The sequence below is a fragment of the Oenanthe melanoleuca genome, chromosome 4, assembly GCF_029582105.1.
Source record: "Oenanthe melanoleuca isolate GR-GAL-2019-014 chromosome 4, OMel1.0, whole genome shotgun sequence".
NCBI classification, from domain to species: Eukaryota; Metazoa; Chordata; class Aves; order Passeriformes; family Muscicapidae; genus Oenanthe; species Oenanthe melanoleuca.
Window position 1 is genome coordinate 25,904,157 of NC_079337.1, and position 24,062 is coordinate 25,928,218.

Genomic DNA, 24,062 nt, shown 5'->3' on the forward strand with positions numbered 1-24,062 from the left:
TGTGAGCAGCAGGGGCACTCTGCAGCCTACGTGTCTCAGCATTGTGCCAGCTGTGTGCAAACTGTGGCCAGCGAGCTCTTTATCACCACTGTGCAAGGCAAAGTCTTTGCTGTTGTTGCAAGCACAGCCAGCTGCTATGGGACCTGGGGGAGGTTATTTTACTCTACACCTCTTTGCTCTTCCCATTGCTTGTAGGGATAAAATCCTTTTGGAGGAGCTAATATTCCCAGCAGGGAGCAGGACAGCTGGGATGCCACACCAGCTGTCTTCAGGGTAATGTAGTCAGCTCCTGCTTTTAGTGCACAGCAGGAACTCCCAGTGCTTGGGTGGCTTCTGGATGGGACCTGGAATTGAAAAGATCTTCCTTGTCAGGATCTCCAGCCCAGAAACTGAAACTGGCTTTGTCGTTAATAGAGATACTGCTATATGAGATGGAAGGGAAATTATGGGGGAATGTCATAGTTCTTTCCTTGTGCCTCCCCATGTCCCTCCTAAACACAGGGAACAGAAATACTGTGGCAAGGCTAATTTTAAAAGCAAAGACAGTTGTTTTCATTCTAGCCTTACTTTCCCTGGAGTAATGTAAAATACATTTCTTTAGCTCAATTCAGTCTAAAATAAGCCTCTAGTTCCAATAGTGTTGCATTGAGGCACCACTCCTGGCTTCCAGCTGCTGTCCAATAAAGCAAACTTTTCCATAGCTCCTTTCTTGTCCCTGTAGGCTCCATAGGAAGGTTTTGGCTCCACTACAGCATCTTGAATGACACTGGGTGCCCAGGCAGTGGCACAGAATCTGTCTCTCTCCAGACTCAGCTGCTTGGAAGGATCGTGCAATGAATGAAAGCCTGTACATAAAATTTCATAGTGGGTGACTTCTTTTCAGGGCCATTAGTGAGACTGAAAAATCAGGCTTTATAATATAAAGCAGTCTTCCACCTGAACTCAGGACAGCTAGTCTAGTTCCACAATATGTTATTTAAAGCCTGTTTTATAATAGAATTTGGTATTGCAGTATGTATAATTTATAATATATTAAAGCCCATTTCATAATATATTTTAATCTCTGATGATGAATAGCTAGGACAGTCTTGCAGGTTCTGTAATATCGCTATGGCAACATCCTTTAAAAAAAGAAAAGAAGGACAATTGAGAGATACCAAGGACTGGTCAAGGAAAAAATAATGACACTTGTCAATTTGCATTTTTTCCTATAATTTCTTTTCTTCTTGGAAATGGCATCTATTCTGATATTTTTGCATGTGTTTTCTGTGGAAATTGGGGAAGACAGGGAGCTGGCTTTACCAGCAGATGCAGAGCTTCAGCTTCAAACTCTGGGAGACACCTAGGTAGGAGGAAGGACATCTTTTTGCATCATGGTGAGAGAATGGAAAAAAGCTGCCCCATGGGAACTAATATGTTAACTAGTTTATTACAAATAAGCTGTTGCTCTTGGTATATGGTTGGCTGGCTGCCAGCTACTGGTTCTGTTCCTTATCTTCATTATCGATTAGATCCAGTACCCTCCAACCCATCTATATATCTCCGTGCTTTCCAAGTTTCGAGGTATTTGGAAGTTGCCTTTATACCATGCGGTTTCTAAGTTTGTAATTTTTACATTAGAAGTTTTTTGGTTTTTGGCAACTCCATTGCTCCTGTCTCTCTATGTATTGCTCCACAGATTCCCTGGCTGGCCAGGTCCTATTATGGCTGCCAGCAGCAGCCACAGTTTTAAAGAAATAATTTGCAACATTACTGAAATGTTGCATCTCCTTTAACCTTTGAGGGCTCAGCTCTGAAAAGATTTGTTTTCCATCTCAGTGCTAAATGACTTAGCCTATTTATGAAGATGAGCAGAGATCAGCAGCTATTGGTGGACTGGAAATACATCTTCCATCACATTTCCAATGTTTCTTAAAAATCAAAATAATACTTTATGAGTTCAACCTAACATGCTTGATTTAGAAAAATGGGACTTGTCTTCCATACTACATGGCTGGCTGCTTTTAAAAATCAGGGTGCTTGCTTTGAAGGCTTACATTTTGACTTAACCTCTAAATAGCAATTATTCTTTTCCTGAACAGTACTCACCAAAGCATATTCATTGTTCATTAGCAAAAAAGAAGAAATCTCAATTTGCATGCATTTCCAAGCAGCAGTGGTGCATCTCTAATAATGTCACTGAAGTGTCTGAAGTGACAGGGGATCAAAAAGCCTGGAGATCTGTGGACTGCTATTTGCTTATCAGGTGACACAGGACTCATTCATGGAAGACTGATTTCTGTCATTTACCCTAAATCAGGCAATCTCTTTCTGAAGAGCCTGAAGACTTTTGAAGATCCCATATCTGAGGGCCAAACACCAGCAGTGCACCAGGTAACCTTTTGAGATGTTTCTATTGCTTGCTGTTATTCTTTGTCTCATGCTTTCAAGCATGGGAAAGATACTTTCTGAGGATGAAAGTTTATGGCTATAGGGATTTATTTTCATAGTGGCTCTTCTGTCAAATGTTTCAGGCATGAGTTCCCTGTCCACAGGGAACACAGTAGTGGGAACTGAACTATGTAGGAGGTCCTGTGCCCTTTGTACTTCTACTTGGTTTTCTTAAATACCTCAGGCCTCTGCTATTTCAATCAATTTAACAATCTCTCCATTCTTTGTGATTCTCAGCACAACTGGTTTTCTTCAGCCTCCAAACTCTTCCAGGGCTACTGCTTGCCATCAGGTTTTAACACTCCCTTGCCCTTCTCCATCTTTTACAGAACAGACTCTGTTTGACTGTTCCTTCTCCTTTGTGAGCTGAAGTTTCTCTAGTGCTTTTCTGCACCCAGCCATGTTACGCCTGGTGGCAGGTCATGCAAACCAAAGGCAGGTATTTAACAGCCCTAGCTATATCAGCTGATATGAGGCTGAAGGTAAGAATACACCTAAAATGTCTGGGGACATCTAAGCATTCATTTTCTCCCTGTTTATCCCAAAGCAGAACACAGATGTTGACCTTTACCTCACTAATCCACCTGCTTACTCAGGCTTTTGCTTGAGGGGTGACAGCAAGTGATTTTCTGCCTATAGGGCAAATTCCAGGATGTATCCATTACTGTGCCATTGACATTTGCCAGCTGATTCTTATGTTTTCAAAGTAATTTTGTTCATGTGCCCAGGGAAATTAGCAGTGAACTGTTACTGTGGCTTAAAAAGCATTTCTGGAATAAAATTTCTTTTAACTCTTCCTATTTAAGTCATTGCTTGCATAAAGCTACTGATTAGAGAAGAGCTGGAATTCTCATGAGAAATAGGAATAGTGAACTTGATGAGTTTTTTATTCTGACTTTTTTTTTGGTTCTGCAGTTACAGAAAGCCTTTTGCTATGGGCACCTCATCTGTGACATGGATCACAGTCTACAAATAATGCTAGGATTTAAATTTTCCAGTTTCATTGCTCTTGCAATGTAACTTGTAAATGTGCAGCTCAAATCCTGTAACTAGGTATCTAAATAATGAGGAGACAGTAATTTTCCAGTGAAGGAAAAACTTCTATAATGATGGGAGTGGTGGCATAAAGATCCAACTTTACAGCAGGTCTGGTGCTCACACTGCAGCACTTGTCTGTTATCTAGAATAAAATACAACTTACACAAATCATGAGAGTGTATGAAAATGGACACATTGAGTCTCTTAGCAAACAAGATTATAAGGTAGGAATCTTTCCAATTTGGATAACACTGTTAGGGCTGATGGGTTTCTTGGGGTTTCCTCTCTTCTCACACATATTGCATTTGAGAATGAAAACCAGCTGAGAGCAGTATCACATGAACATATTTTCCTATTCTTTGTGGAAGATGAGTACTTTCTTATCCCAGAACCACTGGGCCCATTCATAACTGAAACCTTTAAAGTTTATGATCTGTGAAATTAGGTGACTAATAGACAGGTGAATCATTAGGCTGGATGCATTCAGAGACCTTCTTGTTCCTGTTTCTTGTATCTCCCTGTAGACAAACACATTTACTTCAGTACAGAAGAAAAACAACATCAAAAACTCCTCATGACACTGAGGCCCCACCTAATTGCAGGAGAATGGGATTTTTGCCAGTGAATGTGTACTGTATCTATCCATTTATTTTCTCAGGATGTCACACCTTTTGCCACACTGACTCATCCATGGGCATGTAGGAATTTTTACTGGTTTCTTGGTGGTTTTTTTTGTTTGTTTGTTTGTTTTTTTGTTTTGTTTTGTATTTTTTTGGTTTGGTTTGGTTTGGTTTGGTTTGGTTTGGTTTGGTTTGGTTTGGTTTGGTTTGGTTTGGTTTTTGAGGTTTTTTTTATTTTATTTTTTTTTTTTTTAGTGGGGTTTTGTTGTTTTTGTTCGGAGATTTTGGCTTTTTTTGGGGGGGAGGGCTTGGGGTTGTTTGGGTTCGTTTTTTGCAATATGTAGGAGAAAACCTTTGTAGCCTCTATCTGCTGGAGATCTTTTTATTTATTTTGTTATACCAGTCTGCCCTGTGCAGAGGTCTAAAGAAGTAGAGACCCAGGAGCAGATGTGTACTCCAGCTACAGGAATATTCTGGTAATAAAATCCTCCCAGTTGTTTGGAAATGCTTCAGCATTCCCTGTGAGTAAGAAATGTCTGACACAGTCCCAGGAACAAAACAGCTCAAACCAACCCAATCAATAGCACTTCATTTGCTTCCTGGAATGAAATCTCCATAAGTGATTTTGGAGGGAAGAGAGGACTTTACATTTCGGCTTTGCACATGTCCTGGCTTTTAGATTTTACATAGTATGTGCTTCAGGAGCATTGAAGTGGTCCTCATCTTTATCAGAACTCCCCTCCAACTTAGTTTCACCAGTTATTTATTGTCACATGTGGAATAGGAGTTGTAGCCAGGTTGTATATTTTAGTTAATTTAAAGGAACATCTGCTTAATATAATGCATTATATAAATGGCATTTCCTTTGTATACCAAGTTGCATGAAATAATCTATTGGCTACTGACCCAAGTTCCTGCATGTCTATCAGATAATCCACAAAAAGCAGAACATCTGACATAATGCATATCCCCTCCAGGCAGCATAGAGAATAAATACTGTAGGCTTACATAGAAGCAGGTGAGTCCAAAAGAACAGACAGGAATCTACACATTCCCAAAGTACAAACTTAAGTGGTAACAGATGAATCCTAAAAGTGATTATAAACCCCAGAGCTGATTCATAAACTTCTCAGCCTGCAATCTCTAGAGTCTGAGGGCAAAACTCTCTGCGATGGGCTTTTCATGTCTTATAGCAGGATAGTTTGCATAACAAATAGTTTGCATAAGAATTATTTCAGTACTTGGTTTTGTTTTTTTTTTTTGTTTACAGAGCCTAAATTTCAGGTGGGACTTCGTAAGAGGAAGAGTTGGATCTACAGTGAGTAGTCTGACGCAAGATTCCTTTCCTTTCTCTGGTCCTCAGGCTAGCTCTGGCCCAGAGATGGATGGAACTTCTTCATGGGCAAAGGCAGAAATTAAGGGAGGCTCTTAATCCTGGGTAATGTCTAGTACTTTATTTCCGAACCACATCCAGGGAGAAAAAGAGTGAGACAGAGGCATGGCAGGGAATTTCAAACCCAGGGTGAGGGGAGGGAAATCCGAGCTGCAGCCAGTGGGGTCACACCCAGTGGGGTCACACCGGTGGGAAGGAGCTCAGGCAGGGCTGAACCCCCTTCACAGAAGTGCAAGCCACTTTCTCAGTGCAATAGAAAACAATAACAATACAGTCATAACAGTGCAATACAACAATAGTCTAGGGGATTTTTGGCTGTTGACTTGCCTGTTCCTTGCTGGAAGTTATGACCAGAGGTCTTGTGTTGTTGGGTGAATGTTGGGGGCAGCAGAGGTGTTGGGTGCTTTCTGTTCTATGTGGTACTTTGGTGCATCGCTTGCAAGCTGAGAAGAGGATGCTTTGCAGTGCTCTGGCACTTCAGTACAACCTGCCTCATGTTGGTTAGAAATGGAAATGGGGTAGACCTCACCTGTGCTGATTCCTAATCCACCTTCTTCATATCCCATCCCTGTCTTTTCCCATTGCTTTGGCTGCCAAAATGGAGCTGTGCTAGAGCTAAACATGGCTAGAGGTAAGCCACGCCGACACTGTGAGAGCTTTTGGAATGCATAAGAGAGGCCAAGACTACAGAGGAGTTTATTTGCAAACCTCTCTGTCTAGATGGCTCATATAATTATTTTCTGTGCTTATCCCACTTTACTTAACACACAGCTCAGAAGAACAGCCAAGCTATTTTAGATGGCTTTGTTGCCTCAGACGTGGGAGCACAGGAAGCTACCTCGTAGGCTGGGCTGTGTTTGCTGTTCTGATGCTGGAAACAATCATCTTTGCTCTCAGGACAAAACATTTCCAGCTGCCTGACTTTGGGGTTCCACTTTAATCCTATGTGCTAATGTGCTGGTTTACCGTATTAATGCAGATTAGCTGAAAATAACTTGGCATGTCAGGATTTTCTGCTCTTCTTACGCTTTATAATCTCTTTGCTTTGGATGGTGTTTATTGCAAACTGAAATAATGGATTTAGTGCTTCTATGACCTCTGTAACATGTTCTTTTTGTGATTCCACTCAGAACTGCTCTTAGCAAACCTTCCAGCCACGAATCAGTCCAGCACAGTTACCCTGCAAATGCTGGCAGCATTTTGAGGACTCTTAGGTTGAGTCCCTCTGCAGATCTGCTGCAAACAAAACAGGCATTTGAGCTTATTAATTCTGGGTTATTAATTTCTTTCGTTGTAGCTGCAACCAAACAAGAGCCTTCTTCAACCCTCACCCTGGGCTCCTTCTCATCAGCCTTGTTTAGGATGCAGCATAAGATATTTGGAGGCTCACTAGGCAAGCTGATAGAGAGCCTTCTTGTCTGCCAAAGCATTTAAGACCACCTTAGAAGGGCTGTTGGGGGGATTCTACAAGCACAGAACATATGGGGAGGATGGCCTGTATTTATTTTGGTTGCTAACAGACTGCTTCTACTGCATTCATATGTGTTCATATTGAGCTTTGTGTATCTCAGTAATCTCTCTAATCTTCTGGCCAGATGTTTGATGGTGTATTGGGAGGCCAGAGGTGTTAAAACTTCAGAGGTGTACACAGACTTGATTTGCTTAAATGCTATATGTTAACAGATTTCTGGGGCCTTTCTTCTGGTCAACATCTGCGCTCTTTCCAGCTCTTTGAGTCTGCTAATGCTGCTGTTTGCTCCCATCTTTGTTTTCCTCCCATGACTCCTTTTTTTTCTGTATCTTCCCAAGGATGCGTTTCTCACAGATTCCATTATCTTTTGTTCTTCTGCAGAGGGGATCTGAAGTTACACAGCCCCAGCTGTCAGTTTTGTTATTTTTGGCAGAGTTTTGCCTGCCCCATGTTTTGGGTGGCAGAAGCTCTGTGGGAGCCTTGCTAGGCAGCTGGGGATGGTAAGCATTGCTGCTGTGCCCGGTGTTGTGCCTGGCTGTGGTTTAGGCCCCTTTTCTCTAAAGAGCTGCTACTTGTGCTGGCTTAACTCTGAGCAATTCCCTCAGCTCTTTGCAAAAATTCCACTTTTTGGAGTGGAGGCTGGACATGTCTTTAATACAGAGTAGGAGCAAAGAGGAGGGAGTCAGCCTCACTAAGGGCAATTAATTTTGCTGCTGACAGTGAGCCCATGTGCTCCCTCTTCTAACTTTCTCTTCTTTGAAGGTGACTTTTACAAATGGATGGAGATTGTCAAAACCTGTAGCTTCAGGTACTATGCCACCTTCAATATTGAAATGAAATGAGTTTCCACCATGAAATGAGTTTTCACTGCCAGGAAAATGACAACATTACCATTGCCTCTGTCTTCACAGAATTAAAGCATGACATCACAGGCTGCCTACATATTCTCTCTGGTTTTTGTGCAAGGATTATTCCCTCTTTTTTCAGTTTGCTCCTGTTTGGAAGATAATGAGGGCCTCTGCCTTCCATGTGCTTTTTATCAGGGAACAGGACTCTTCAGCAGACTCATTAAAATAATGGATGGCCTCAGATGGTTAATTATCTCTGAAACTTTCTTCCTGTCCAGCAGCAGGGAAGATTTCTTACATGGGGTATGGATAAGAAGTACAGTCTTACAATGACAGTTCTTCTATGAACTTCTTTAAGACATCTGACAGAAAAATAGTATGTTGATACCATCAAACACAGATTAAATGATTTGTGTCATTTAGGTGTGTGGCATGATCACTGTAACAACTGGGAGAGGATAGATTTTGGATTGGGATGACAACAATCATTCATCTGGTAGATGGAAGTTGCTGTGGAATTTGGGAGGTGTGTTGTGAAGGTGGATGAGAGAATTAGAAGGACTTCTCTTCTGGAGACCATCAAAATTGACGGGAAAAGAACTCGGGTTCACCAAGCCCTCTAAACTGTCAGAAAAAATGCATGTTTTGGTTAATTCATCTCTTTTGATGACAGGCTGCATATGGGGAACTGATTGAAATGTGCTTACTTCATCCAGATTCTCATTCCCTAAAAGCTAACTTTGAATAGTATTCATAATAGCAGAGAGTTCGGCTTTTGCTAACATTTAAAAAGCACAAGTCTATGAAATACATATTTTTTTTTGCTTGAGGGAGTTTGCCTTGCCTCAATATATAATCTACATAATCTGGGTGAGAATTCTAGATAAATTTGGTGGTCCTGACAGCATCTGGCCATTTGAGAGCTCAGGTCTCATTTAGACAGAGATATTAGTGCTGCAGCTCTTCTGGTTCTTTGGACTTCTCTGGGGTTAGTGCTACTGTTGAGCAGTGACAAAAACTCAGCTGTTTTGTTACCTTACTAAATGAGTACTCAATTCAGTCAGGAACTATACAGTGGCTGGCTCCCAGATATGTTGTGTGATATCCAGTCTAATTAAAATCATCAAATAACCATTGGTAATAGTGAATTACATTCAGGTGGCACAGCAGGATGTATCTGAACCAGGTGCTTTGGGAAATCCTATGTGGAGTTCCAGGGGTTTTTTGGCCTTTTAGTTTACTTGACTATTTCACTGGAGATGAGGTCCTCTGAACTTGTTTAGGGTGAGTCTGTGACATTTGAGATGAAGTCCATTTTGCTATGGAAACTAAAGGAAAAAAAGAACAAACTGCTGTAGCTCACACTCTTGAAAACCAATTTTTTTGGTATGTGTACAGGTACCTTACATATACCTTAGCAGAAGTGAGCCCCAATCTCTACCTGGCATCTATATGTGCTGTTTTAATTCAAATAACAGCAGGTGTCTGATTATAGATTGCATTATAAGTATCTGGAATTACTAACCTGGGTACCATTAGAGATCAAAGCTGTAAGGAAGTGTATGTATGACCAGGGACCTAACATTTGATGGGTGCTTATGAACTGTAAGGAACATCTGCTCTGAGTGGGCAGCAATTGCTTCTCTATATTGAATATTGAAGTGGGTTATCACACCGTGGAATAGGTTTCTTTCTTCCTTTCATCTCCATGGTATTTTTTTCTTCATACTGTGATTTCATAAAGATTGAATAGTTACGATCAAAGAACAGTAGGCAAATGCATACATAAACAATTTTGCTTTCTATGGTGTCAGATGCTGTAATAAGAAATAAAGTTTTGCAGGTTTTTGGTTAAAATCATAACCAAAGAGCTCTGGTGGCAAGTGTGAGCAGCTGCATAAGGTCCTCTGTCAGAAATGTCATTCAGCTGTCCTTTCAGATGAACATGGCCTGCTTCACATGCTGATGTGGCCAGCATGAAAAATTCAGATTTTTTCAGAAATTAACCACTAACATTAATTTATTCTTAAGGACAATAGTTCCTGGGCCTCATGGTTGCAAGGAATGCTTTTAGGATGTGGCCCAAGAATAAAGGATGTGTCTCAAAGCAAGCCCCCTCCTCTGACTCTTGGAGGACTCAGAGTTGGTGATTATCCTTAAACTTAATTTTAAAAATTTAAAACTTTTAAAAACCACCTCTGGAGTCTCCAGGGCTAGGAAGGGGGAAGTGCAGGATCCAGTGCAGGGTAGGGAAGAAAGACTCAAATTTCACTTGACACTTTACAGTTCTTCTGTTGATGGCCAGGAGGAGCCATGTGCAGGTCCACAGTGTCCATACCCACCTTGTGTGCCCTGCCACATTTGTTGGAGGCCAGTCAAACCCCACGGTCAAACTCATCTTCTCGATCCACCTCCATCGCCCCTTGCCATCTTTCACATGACAACTGACACATTTAGGCTTTGTGGCACACCATCTGATGTTTGAGAACACCTGGTGTGCTGCTCCTGCCTGTCCTTCCCTGCACCAAGCCTGTTCCAGGTCTTCTTGGCACCCCAGGAGCAAGAGACTTTTGTGAGTTGTAGGACAACCAGAAATAAGCTTACAGGAGAGTGAGACAGAAAGCATTTCTCTGGCTCAGTGGGTGACCTGTGTTTTGTGCACCAAATTATTCAAATTATTTCAGTGTCTAGTAAATAAGAATTTAAGAATTTAGTGTAGATGAGACCTGCCTCTGCCCTGATGTCTGCCCCTGTCCCCCACCAAAACAAAAAAACTGGCTGAAGGCAGGAAAGGATCTAGGTAGTTTCTGGAAGAATTGCTGTTTTTCCAGAAGAGAGGGTGTATGTGGAACTGACTGAAACAAGGAGAATGAATCACTTAGCTTGACAACTGCATTTAGTTCCCATTCTGCATAGTCCCAAGTGCAAAGATAAGAAACCATTGTTTTTCTAAGACACTGCTGACAGCTCTTGCCAGGAAGGGCCGGATTGACTTTTTACTGGCACCTTAGCATTTTTGATCAATAGCTTCACAAATGGGAGAGAATTAATACTCTGCCAACTTAGCCTTCTTCTTCTTTTTTTTTTTTGGTTTTTTTTTTTGGTTTTTTTTTTTGTTTTTTTTTTTGTTTTTTTTTTTTGCTTAGTAATAAAAAGAGTAGTATAAATGATCAGGGATTAAAGCAACTTTCTCAGTCCCACAATATGAATTTGTCACTTCAAAACCAGTTTCCTTTAAGGAACAGAAGCACTGGATTAAAGCTTTACCCCAGACTTATAATTAAAAGGCTAAATTCCATATATAGAATTACAGCTGTAACGCAACTGCAAGAGGATTGCTCTTGAATCCCTTGCATAGGGATTTCAATTATGGATTTGGGGACTGATAGCCACCCATCTTGTCATGAATCCTCTTTCAGGGCAGACACCAAACCATAAACCATTGTGTTACAGCTCTTAATTGTCAAGGTTTTATGCAGACACCACCTGGAACAGAGGATTTGTGGATTCACATTTTTCCCCTGCCAGGCACATGTTCATGGGGATGCACCTGCTATAAGCCCAAAAGACATCCCCATCTGCCACAGAGCCATTATTGTAGTTCAGGTTCAGCATATGCATTTAGAGGAGAAACCATACCAGGGCTCATGACAGCCTCTGGAGTGGGGTCAAATTACTCCTCATTTCCCAGAACAGGCCAGCAAGGAAACCTAATTGCCAGTGGGTAATTTGCTGGTGACTAGTGCCTCCAAGTCAAGGAAAACCTGCTTCCCTTCCATTTGTTTGCTTAAAGACCTTGGGAGTTCATTGGGTGTGATTTGTGAGCACAGGTCTCCTGTGGTTTGCAGATGTATGTACCAGAGGCATGTCTACCTCCAGATTATAATATTCATATTAAAGCAATAGAAGCTTTAGGTATGTACTGTGCATGCCTGTATATTGATAAAAGTCTATCAGCAACCACTTTCATATCACACAGGGTCCAGTTTTAGGGCAAAAATAGAAATGGACCCCAAGAGCTGGGTTCCACTAGTATGTTTACTACCTAAAGTGGCAAGGCACCTTTGTATAAAAGAAAAAAAATTAAAACAGCAAAACAGAAAAAAACCTGGCAAAAATGTCAAGCCCTTGGTAAATGATTTCCACCACTGCATCGCTGTCCCTTTGAGAAAAGTTATTTTTATCTATTCCCTTCTCAGTGGACTCAGGCCCCAACCCTTCCTACCTTTGTCCTGCTGCAATAATTACAGTTATTCTGCATCTGCCTTCCTGGGCTAATTATCAGTTAAAACCAGGTGACATCCCCTCTAAGGGCAACAGGCAGGCTTTGACTAAACCTGATTTTTATTTGCTAGACATGGAAATAGCTACTTGCACAAAACACAGGAGCATGTCATTCAGTGATCCAAAGCAATTGTAAAAAAATTCAAATATGTGTTTTGTCGATACTACACATCATTGTAGTGTGTGAGTACGGGTATTCTTAAATGTATTTTTCTGGTTTAAATCTGGTTTTGTTAACTGCATTGTTCAGAATTTTATGGTTTTGGTGTGTCTGTAGGTATTGGATTTTCAAGGCAGCTTGACTTCAATGATTATACTTGACCATATTTTCAAAGAATTTACATGATCTATTTTATAGCAAGTGAAGTTACCCTGTTGGAAAAGCTGATTTGTATACAATAGAAATGATAATTTGAGAAAATTTCAGCAGTTTTCTTTTTTTACATGTTGCTTCAGACACGCAGACATTTCTGGAAGAACTTTAGTTCCTCTGAAGCCAGAGTTTATCTACATGAAATCTGCTCTGCATCAACTTGAACTGATTCAGATGAGACTCTGCCTTCCTAAAAGAGGCAAGGCTCCAGTCCAACAAGGCTGGGACAGAATGGCTGACAGGGTGGCACTCTGTGCCAGTGTATCTGAAATACATCTGGTCTCGGGGATGGGGATGCAGTTATCTGGGGCTACTGCTGCCTTCTGCTTTTTGTGATTTTAATATGGCCAATCAGTGGGTTTGAAATAAAAGTGAATATGAACTCAGACTCTGTTCTCAAACATAGAAATCAGTCATATTAAAAAGGGCCCTGTCCTCTCTCTGTTTCTGATATTTATTGCTTCTTGTGCCCCCAGATACTGAAAATATACACAAACCATCGCCTTCTGTGAACTAACAGAAATGGAAACACATGCAGCAAGCAAGGACATTGCTACAGCAAGTGAGGAGGCAGTTTAAGGAATGGCATTTTGGGCCATTGTTAAATTAGCATAAGAAGATTTTCACTAATTTGAGACTTAGGGAGGAAATTGCTGAAATTTCAAAGTCATAATAGTGACATATTGTCTGAAATATTTTGAGCTGTGAAAACTGCTTTTCTTCTGAGGAATTTCAGCCAAAATCTCTAGTTACAGTGTCTGGCAACTGTCATGCAAAGTGGATCCTGTAGGCACTAGGTCTGTGTTTCAGCACTCTTGTTGCCAGGCAGAAGGAGCTTTGGACTGGCTCTGTCTCACCCCCACTCAAGCAGTGTGCATCATAGGAGCCCTGCATCCTGCTTGGCTCTTGACCACAAAGTGACTTTTCAGTGCTGGTCATCTTGGGTCTATAAATGTCCTTTGGGAGCTTGCCATGTCAAACAATTATAGGAAAAGGTCATGTCAGACTGACCAAATCATCTGACTCTTCATCTCATCTTTCTTCTATGTTTATCAGGTCATTTGAAACCATCTATCTACTTCATTGTCACTACATTTGCTATTAAGGATCATTAATATTGCAAGGCCATGCACTGTCTGTGCAGCCCAGCAAATTATAAAAGACAAAACAGGTACCTCACAAGTCATGCACTCTGGAGGAAATAAACCAGACCCCAGACCCCTGTCGAGGCTGTCATTTAAAGTCAAGCACTGGAAGCTGCAGTAACAAAGCACTTGTGTGACACGTGTTGTGGGCACAATCCCTATGTCACACTCAAGAAGGGCTTTTAACTCAAAAGTGTAAATTCTGCACAGACAGATTTGACTATGATTTCCCTAAAATTTTTGGAAATATAGATGGACCTGAAAACGGGATTACAGTCTTATAGTCCTTTTTATTCTCCCTTAGAAATAAGAAATACTGCAGCCCTTTGAATCTGGTGGACTTGCTGGACTCCAGCTACTGCATACTCTTGCTGGATAGGTATCCTGAGCCAATGGGCTACTCTGACCCTCTCAGAGATGAAGAAATTGTACTGTACAAAAGTGGGTGGCAGGAGTAACCACTGTCCCTCTGGCTTCCATGAAGCCAGCTCTGTCCTTCAGGCAGGAAGTCAAGGACTGTGGGAAGTGTTGACTGTTTGGTCTGTAATTAAAAGAAAGGTACTTACAAGAACCTATTCATATCCTTTATGAAATCCCCCAGGATCATTTAACTGACTAATTTGGACAGCCAAGACAACAAATGAGGATCGGTCTCCTCTCTTTCTACAACTCTGTAAACATAATCCTTGATTGATTGGCCTCTAATATATCAGGCCTAAATGAAAAATTAATTAGATTGGCTGCAACCCTGAAGTGAGCACTTTACCACTTGGTTGTTTTGTACATTTGATCCTTTCTTCTTTGATTTATGGGCAAAGAAGAAAGGGGAGAGGAAAAAGAGGAAGAAAAAGAAGTTTGTTCTTGATGTCCCTTGAAATTAGATGGGTTTATTGAAAACTGAGCTCTGCTTGGCCAAGAAACAAGATGAGCAGCAGCAGCAAGTCCCTACTGGCACATAGCATACGGGTAGGAAGGTCCAGAGGGAGCTGCTCCTCTCCCAAAAGCTATGCCTTTAAGGAAAGCTCCCACATTGGTTTTGGCAATCTTGATTTTTCCTGGATGTGTCCATGATTCCAGTGTCCTGGTTTGCAAGACCCTTCCCTGCAATGAATTTTTTTCTCCCTGAAATAATGGGGCCATTATTTAGATCTGCCTTTGAAAAGGCAGGAAAGGCCAATAAAAATATGTTTTGTTGGAGATGGTAAGGATGGCCATTGCTGATTTTCACAAGACGTGCCAGAAGCTTGTGAGAGCTGGCCAATATGATGTTGTTTTGTCTTGGAAAAATCTTCTGACTTTGTTGAATACTGGCACATCAAAACACTAGCTAAGCACATGACAGTCACCATGTTTCACAATCTCAAAGGGTAAAGCATATCTCATGGTGAAAAATAAACCAAATGCTTTCTAGATTTGTAAAGTATTGTAGCATTCAGAGCGGAGTTAGATGATGCAAAATAAAATTTAAAAAAAACCCCAACAATATGGTGAAGAGTGGAAACAGAAAATCTGAACTTGACACATCCAGGAGTGAACAGCAAGGGCAAGTGAAGAGCATGTTGTTAATCACAGCCAAATGTTTGCCAAAGCCTGAGGCCCAGAAAGGCAGCTGAAAGGTAGCAGTATATTAAACACAAACCAGTATCATGGCCAGAAGGAAGTAATGCAACTCTGAAATGAGGCACAGTTGAAATATGAAATTTTATGTTATTTAGAGAGTTATTAAAAGTGAGAGCAGATATTAAATTGAATTCCAGAGAGCATTTATATAGAAATTTTTTCCTTAGTGTGGCTTTATCCTGAAAAGGAAAACATTTGGGCCAGGTTTGAAAAATAAATTTCCTTTTTTTTCTTTTTTAAATAACAGGAAGAAAACTCCTATTTGAAAGAAAATACTTTGATATAAACAGTGGCCAATTTCAAGAAAGCTTTTATTAAAGTAGCAAAATTAAGGAAAAAAAAAAACCAAACAAAATTAAAGTATCATGTGAGTGTGATATTTCAAGACTTCTCTGCTTCAGAGAGCTCTTCTTCATCAGCTGTCCAGACACAGGAGACCAATCAATAGGATGCCCATGCTGGTGTCTTGAATTCCTGCTCAGAAAATGCTTTCTCTACAAGCCATCTCCTCTTCTTTCTTCCTCTCTCCTTTCTTGACTTGACAGGATTCAGCCCCAAAGCACTATCCTGAAAACTACTCTGGGTGGTTTTGAGGTAGAAACTACATTGTGTGTCTGTGCGTGTGGTTTGCTGTGCAACATTTTAAAATATATTTTAAAAAAGGCTTTATAATTCCATGTTCACCTGACTGAAGAGGGAACCAACAGAATTCAGATTTTTTCCATTTCCAGATGAAAACCTCCAGGGTTAAGTCAGGCAGAGGGAGGAACTTCTGCCACGATTTCAACAATTCTTGCACTGATTAATTAGAAGACTAATTAATAGTCAGCTAGTTTGGTCATCTCTGAAAAGGATAATTTCTGCTCCTGTTACCCTAGTGAGGTTTTTCCTTTCGCTCTGGTGAAAAAAACAAAACACAGTACAATCAGACTCCTCTCCCAACTTCAGTGCACCTTTTCACCGGGTTTTTTTTTGCCCTACCGTGAATGGTGAATTCTCGAGCCGTGGTGAATTTCTTGGGACTATTTACAGGTTTTCTATGGACTTCTCCACTTTATTATCCTAATGGTGATCTCTGCAGTTGTGAATGAGGCTGGACTGGGAAAAGGTGGCTGTTTTGCCCAAAGCTGTTTTTGTGCTTGATCAAGATGATACTTTACCTAAAATAGTACAATATGAATATGCTCAATGTGACCATAAGACCAAAAAAAGCCACAGGTATGGGCATTACTGGCCATTACAGATTTCAGATTCATATCCCTTTGACTTTTATAAAAAATTCTAGTATTTCCAAGGAAACAGTATCTGAATGTCTCTTAGAAATTAATTATAGCAGGTTCTGCCCTGGACAGGAAAGGCCTGCCTGTGGTAAGGATATCAAATCCCCAGCACGACTGGATCAGGAAAGCAAATCCACACAGCACGTTGGACACTGGAGGTTTGGTGGCTGTGGACCTGCACTTGTAACTGCTGTTGTGTTGGGTGGGATTTCCCAAGGAACTTACAAGCCATGTGTCTATGACATCAGGCTACTGAACACCATTATTAAATTGTGCAGGAAAGCCTTTCATGTTCTCTGTGGCTGCAGGAGCAATTCTGAAATCTGGCCATATCACAAGCAAGCAAAGATAATAGCAGATCTTCTTAACAGGGTATATGTAAACCCTTATGTATCTCTGGTCAGCTTTTCTCCTAAGATTTTCATCAGTTTCTGACCCAACCTTTCAGACTTCCTTTTATATTTAAATTAGTTATATCTCAGTTGTTTGGAGCTGGGTGTTTATAATGTCAAAGTCATGGATTTGATCCACATATGTGTTATTCACGTAAGATTTTGACTCGATGATCCTTGTAGGTCCTTTGCAACTCAGAATATTCTCTGATGCTGTAATTTTGGTGATTTTTTTCCTACGAAAATTCCATGGGAGATATTCTTTGGAGTAGAACATAGAGCCCAGCTAGCAGTATCCATGGCTTCTGCTCCCCTGTTGCAGACGGTTACCACTGCATTGCTGTCTAAGAGAGGAAGAGCTACTGCTAAAAACTCACTGAGTGAATAGCTTTAAACTTTAAATTTTCAGTGAAAACCACTGACATTTTAATTTTCTGCAGATGCTTATTTTCTTTAAGCTTTCATTTTCTGCAGATTGTCTTGGGAGAAAAATGTTTTACATAATCTCTTTTTCTGCTTTTGGATGCTTGACCCTATCTCTGGAGCAAATACAGGTAGGGAGAAAAAATTGTGATGCAACTTTTAAATACATACATTTAAGCATCTACCACAGAGACTTCTTTAAAAAGTTTTTGGATATCATCAAATGAAGCCATTAGTTTCTGAAAAGGATTAAAATGAAAAATCTTTAAAGTCATAAAATTGTCCTGGCAAGTTAGCTCTGTGTGAATGGAATGGCTTGGGTATTTTCTTTTTTTTTCCCTCTCTTTACAAATCGGAAGATGATCTGTTGTCACTTTAACCTGATCAGATCAGTGTCTGAAAACTCAGGGTGAAATATCCTCCCTTTTAAAGTCAGTGTCAAAGTCCCTGTTGATTTCAGTAGAGTTATGATAAATGCTTGTAGAAAATGACACATCGCATTACAGTATTCTCAGCTTCTTTTTTTTCCCCCTAAGTAATATATCTTGTAAGCCTTATACCTGGTGCTTTTTCTCTTCCCAAAAAATACAGCTTTCCATGAGAAAACCAGATATAGTGATCCTTTATGTCTTGTACTTGAAAGTACTTCTATGATTTTTAGTGTAACTACTACACAGTATGAGGTGTGGGAAAAATTTTGTCACTTCCATCTCAGAAATATGTTGGCATCAGGAATATTTGTTCAAGTAATAACAGTCAAAGGGCTGGTTATTCAGCTAGTATTCATGTTGATGGTAGTAAGTCCATTTCTGATCTGGTGGCTTATTTCTTGCTGGATGGAGCAAATGAAGTTGCTGCTTCAGGCTTAGAAAGGTCAGATGGAATAGTCCATAGATTTGGGCTAGAGGCACAAATGAGACAGGGTCACATTAGTGATGACAGCCTTCAAGAGGAACTTTATTCTTTCCTATTAGCTCCAACACAAGCAAATTACAACTGCCTCTCTGCCTTCTGTGCAGGGTGATACTGTACCCAAAGGACAGAGGGGAAAGTAATAGTAGATTGTTATTATTCAGACCTCTTTGGGTCTTCAGGGGAGCTCAGCATCAATCAGACACCATCATGAGCACCAGAAACTTCAAAATGGGGACTGAGCTCATTTAGAAACCCTTCTCTGACTCCTGTTTTGACCTGGTTTAGAAATCTGGCCCTTTAACAGCAAATTTTTTTGACTTGCACATTGATTTCAAGCCTGTAAATAGCTTCCATGATGCAGCTCAGTTACATAACTTGTTCCAGGTTTCCATTTTGCTTCTATCTGAGTTTATTTTATTACAGGGAATGATATAGCCCAGAGGATTTTTCTTCATACTGAAGTTGCCAGTATTTTCCTCATAAAATGTAGTCTGTATGTGATGGAAGTAGGCTCAGCCTACAAGGGAAATATCCAGAAGCAATATCAGCATTACAAACCTCTCATTGGTCTGGAATTATGTAGGACCCAATGGTGGAAACATCCTCGAGAATAGTTTACACTGAATTTACCAAATTCTTCTCAATGTCAATGAAGTTACTGCAATGTAAGATGCCTTAGAGTTTGCAGGATGGGATTTTTGGCTTTTATTTGACATAGTACTTGAGCATGTGCTTAAAATTAGGAATAAGTTTGTGTTCAAGGTGAAGCACATACTTTTTGTTGCCAAACCAGGATGCTTTTTAGTCGCTTTCCTGTTTCAAAGGCCTCTTTCCCAAACAAGGCCAGGTAGCTGGGCTTTTCTGCCTTCTGGAGCCTGCTTAAATTTAATAAGGCTCCTGACGAGTGGGGCTTTAAGCTCAAATTGTATAAATGTGAATTGCAGTTTGGAATTTGCAAATAACAACTGATGACTGTTACGAGAATTGAGTAAATAGTGCATTAACTTACTACTAGCTCACTTCATCAGTTTCAGGTCACTCTGTGTGACAGTGCTAAGGGCTGACTTTGGCAAGCTGTGTTTCTGGTCTGTGCCCAATGTGCTGCTTAAAATGGATTTTGGTTTTCCATCCTGATTTTCCTCACCCTGTTAGTGTATTTGGGCTGTTAAAGATAATTTCTTGAAAATTCAAGGAATGGAAGAGTTGAATTAGCAGCCTGACCTGCCAGTCAGATAACCCATGGTTTTTGCAGACTAGTCACAGTAGTATTATGCACCCTTAACTCTCTTGCTTTTACTTGAAAATAAGAAGCTGGGGGTGCCAGTCTTGTAAAATGAAGTAATTTTACCTTCTAAAGAAGCCAATAATGAGGGGGGGAAAAGTAATCACTGAGGGACTGCGAAGGCTTAATCTACAAAACATCCTGCTTCATTTTGATATCTTACCTGTTTTTAAAAATGCTTAAATAATATCCCAAGTAATTTCAGAAAGAATATTTTAAGTTGTAGAAAGTCAATTGCCTTGACCTACTGTTGCTCTTGTTCATTGCCAACAATTCTTAGAGGCACCTCACCTGATTTTTTTTTAAATTGTTTCCAAGATGCCAAGAATTCACTATCTTGCTGAGTTATTTCATACCCTGATCACTTTCCATGTTCTGATAACTTCTGTTCCTGGTTCAGAGCAACTATCTTATGTTACATGTGAAGAAACTGGATTTTTATTTCTAGCGTGGAAGACATTTTGGGTTATACAGTCTTTTGAAGGAGGGGTGCAGAAATGGGGAGCACTTCCCTTGAGGGATGGCTAGCAGATGTTTTCTCTCCAGCAGGCCTCTTTGTGGCCCATATGCTGGAATAAGATGCCATCAGTAAACCAGCCTTGTTCTGTCACCTGTTTTTACTATGAGAGGCTGAAGCCTTCCATCAGATAATGCTCAGTGTATTCTCCATTCTTGATCCAAATTTTTTAAACTGTATTTTTTTAAGCAGTTTAGCCTTTTGGATTGACTTGGTGCCTGATCCTTGTTCCATGCGACAGCCAGAGGTGATCCAATGTACCTGGGAGAGGAAATTGAAGTGCTGCCTTGGCTGGTGAGCTCTTCTGTAGATCTGCTGTGCTCAGCCCATGTGTGAGAGCACATGGCAGCTGGCACAGATGCAGTGCAGCACCAGTGTCAGGAGTTTGGGGTACCCAAAATATGGGTGAGGAGAAAGCAGCCAGTGCAAGATGGGTACCAGCCCACTGACTTACCTAGAAGGACTAACAGATGAAAATAAATGCAAATTCTGAGTGTAATCACTGACCTGATATGTCATGTTTTCTTAGTGGATAAGAAGAGGAGAATATAGCACTAAGGACAACTGCAATATAGTCATTGAGTACTTCAGCTTGAGAGATTTTTCCAGTGGTAATTAACATATTTAACTTATTTCTAAAGATTTACAAACATTAAATGCCACTAAGCATTCCATGCCATGAATGTCAAAGAAGCTGATGTAACTTTGGGAGTATATATTTCATCCATCATAGCACTCCTGTCACTTAAATGGCACTCAATCCACTTAAAATTGCAGTGATTATGGAAGAACATCAAGTTTCATCAGCAGTGATTATGCTGTGATTATCACTCATGCACTTCTCAGGGCTTCTTCTGCTTTTATGCAGCTGTGAGTTTGCAAATACATATTGAGGAAGAGTCTTTGGGGCTCTGTAGATCAATCTGGCATTTCCATTCCATCAGTCAGTCTTTCAGCATGTCAATTTGCTCTTTGGGCAGAGAAATGTAACTCTTACGAGTGATTTGGAACAGGAAATAGGTTAAAGTCTCAGTGATGACCTTTTCCATCTGCAGAGGGCTATACTGGTTAAACTAAATGTAGGGAGGGTTTTGATCAGCCACTATGCCTGACTTTCTCTCATCAGTCTACTGAGACCCTTTAGAGGTAGTGAACCACCTTTTCCAGCAAGGAGGTGGAGATCTAAGTAATCTTCTCTTTGTAGAAAAATAGGGAGGAATTTCTTCATTCCCTTGTTTACAACTCATATGCCAGACTTAACCAAAAATCTTAGGCTCTGTATTTCCTTGGGAAGAAAAGAGCAGAGAGATATGAAAATGGAAAGCCCAATCCAGACCCAAGTTGCTGTCAGTGGAAAAATTTCTCCTGGTGCCACTGAGCTTCAAATGCCAAGAGAAAGTGTTGGAACTTGGGGTGAGGACAGGAAAAAACAGTTCAATGTTGCCAAAATCCATTTCCCATGAAGTTGGTAATAAAGCTAAAGCACAGGAGAAAATATGCTGCATTTATTTATTTGTTTATTTATTTAATATTACTGTAGCTTTAGGAGCCAGATTTCCAAAAGGACTCAGCTTCCTGCAATTCCTCCTGAGAAGAGCAGTGAAGCTCTTTTGAAAGTATGAATTTCATACAACACCTGTATGAAATCTGTATGACATACTCCCTTCCATCTGCTCTTTTTGTGTTTACCTTCCATACTGTAGAAAACACTTTGAATAGCAGAAATTCTGTCTCAAAGAGTGGGAAGCAAACAAATGTAGCACCACATTTGCAAAAAGCAAACCAATCACTTCTAAATTCCACCACTGTACACAGACCCCAGGAGACAGGTACACAATATTCTGTCTGATTTCTTACTAAGCCCTCCCTAGTTTTTTTTCCTACTATTTTTGAGGAGCGCAGGTCAGTTCTGTGATTTACAGCCTGGTTGCTTGAAGGGTTCCATTGGCAGCAGTCTGGGCTTTCTGAGTGGACTTTGCCACTCGGTACAGCCGTGCAGGGGACAGGAGTCTGTGTCAGCTGCCAAATAAGTGAATTTATAAGGTGGCAATCCATGTGTGATGAGCACTGACTGATCTGCCTTGCTTTGATTATTTTTGTTATCCAATATCTCCAGCTGCTTGCAAACAGTCTGTGCACCCAAACTGAACCAATAAAGCCTTTCAAAATTTAAATCTGTATATATATCTGCACATTAAACTTAAATAGAGTAGGCTAACTTTTCTAGAGAAGATATTTTCTGGGAAAATATTTACTTGAACTGACACTTGATATACTGGGGGAAGACAAAAACAGGGTTTTATTCTCTAGTTTGCTAATTCTACTGATCCTGAAAATACCACTGGTTGTATTCATTGCTGTTTATGTTTATATGAAGTTGTAGCTATTGTTCACATATATTCATATCTAGACTGTTACCTTGAAAGAAATGCATTTCCTTTCTTTAATGGAAAGAAGAAAAACACTGCTCAGAGGGGCAGATTTTCCAATACATTCTTTGACTGTTGCAGATGTATGCACTGAGGCAGGTAGTGAATCCCTTTTAGTATTGATCCCAGGTTTAACTGGTGAGTGACTGAGCAGTTTTGACCTTGAGAAATGGCACAGATGGAAATGACGTGTCACAAAATCCTAACCTATGCCATGGAGAAAAGCAGATTTCTTCTAGCCATCCCCAGGACTTAGCACTCTTAGGTAGATCTGCCCCTATACAACAATGTATTACATATATGAACCTTCATGCTTAGTATTTCAAACTAAGCCAGGAAATGGGGACTGTGTTGTAGCTTAATATCCACATCTACTGCTGCACTCTTAGGTGAAAGTTATTTAATTGCATGTGAGTGTGCATGCAGAAATGGAAGGAGAACTGGAAAGACTAGAGCCTTCCCTCTCTCCTGTGCCATTTTCCGTGTCCTTGCATTTTAGAGTCGGTCCCCCTCTCCTCTTTCCTCTGTGCTATTATTGAAATGAATAGGCCCTTCTAGGTATTTTCTGTTTTGTTGCTTACCTTTTAACATGCCTTTTGGATACTTGGGAAATGGACAGCATACTAAGTGGGATTATTTAATTCTGTGCCTTCGTAGTTTTTAATGGTGGAAATTTTGGAACATTGCAAGTTACTGGTAATTAATTTTCTTCTAGCTTGAGAAAACAAAGATGAGAAAGTGAAAGCCTTTGCTGCCGCTTCTCCTCTTGGTGTTTCTTTATTCTCTCTTGATTCAAGTATATAAAAGGAAACAACCCAAAAATTCAGCTGTTGATGGTATGTTTTTAGACATAAAATCCCCAGAATTTATTTATAAGGATTTTTCCATTAATAAACAGAAAATCTGACTATCCTGTCAAAAGCAACATTTTCTCAGATAGAAATGGATTTATTTATTTACTTATTTTGAAAGTCCATTTTTTCATGGAGAAGATTTGTTGAGTTGAAACATTTTTACAGCTCCTCTGAAGACTTGGTCATGAGGAAACTCATGAAATATCTGGGGGATATTTCAAAAATAACAAGAAATGAAGCAACTCCTCTGCGATGAAGCAGGAAATGAATGCTGGCATCAAAAGTTTCTGCTGTGCTAGATATCCTAGGAGGATTATTACTATTTTATCCCTCTCTAAGTTGGAAAGCAAAATAAACCTCTCCCGAGAGATCAAGTTCAAAACACTAGATTTAAGTTTTGTTGTTAGCTGTCTGTCTTGTTTTTGTTTTATTTTATATTCTGTTTAGGCAAACAGTGCTAGAGGAGTTGCTGTGTTCTGGAAAGAAGAAATTTTTGCTGTGAAAGACTACCCAAACTACCATAAAAATGGTGATTATAACTTCAAAACATCTCCATTGAGTAGCTGTGCATTTCATTTAGGAATGAGGAAACTCCAGTCATATTCTCCATCTTTGGCAGGATGACGCTATGAGTTTTTCAATTTGCTTATCCCAAGAGATCACCTTTTCCAGCCTGAAAGTCTAGTTTGCCATCCTTTCTGATGGTCAAAGGGTGCTGGCAGCAAAAGCATAATTTTTTATCAAACCA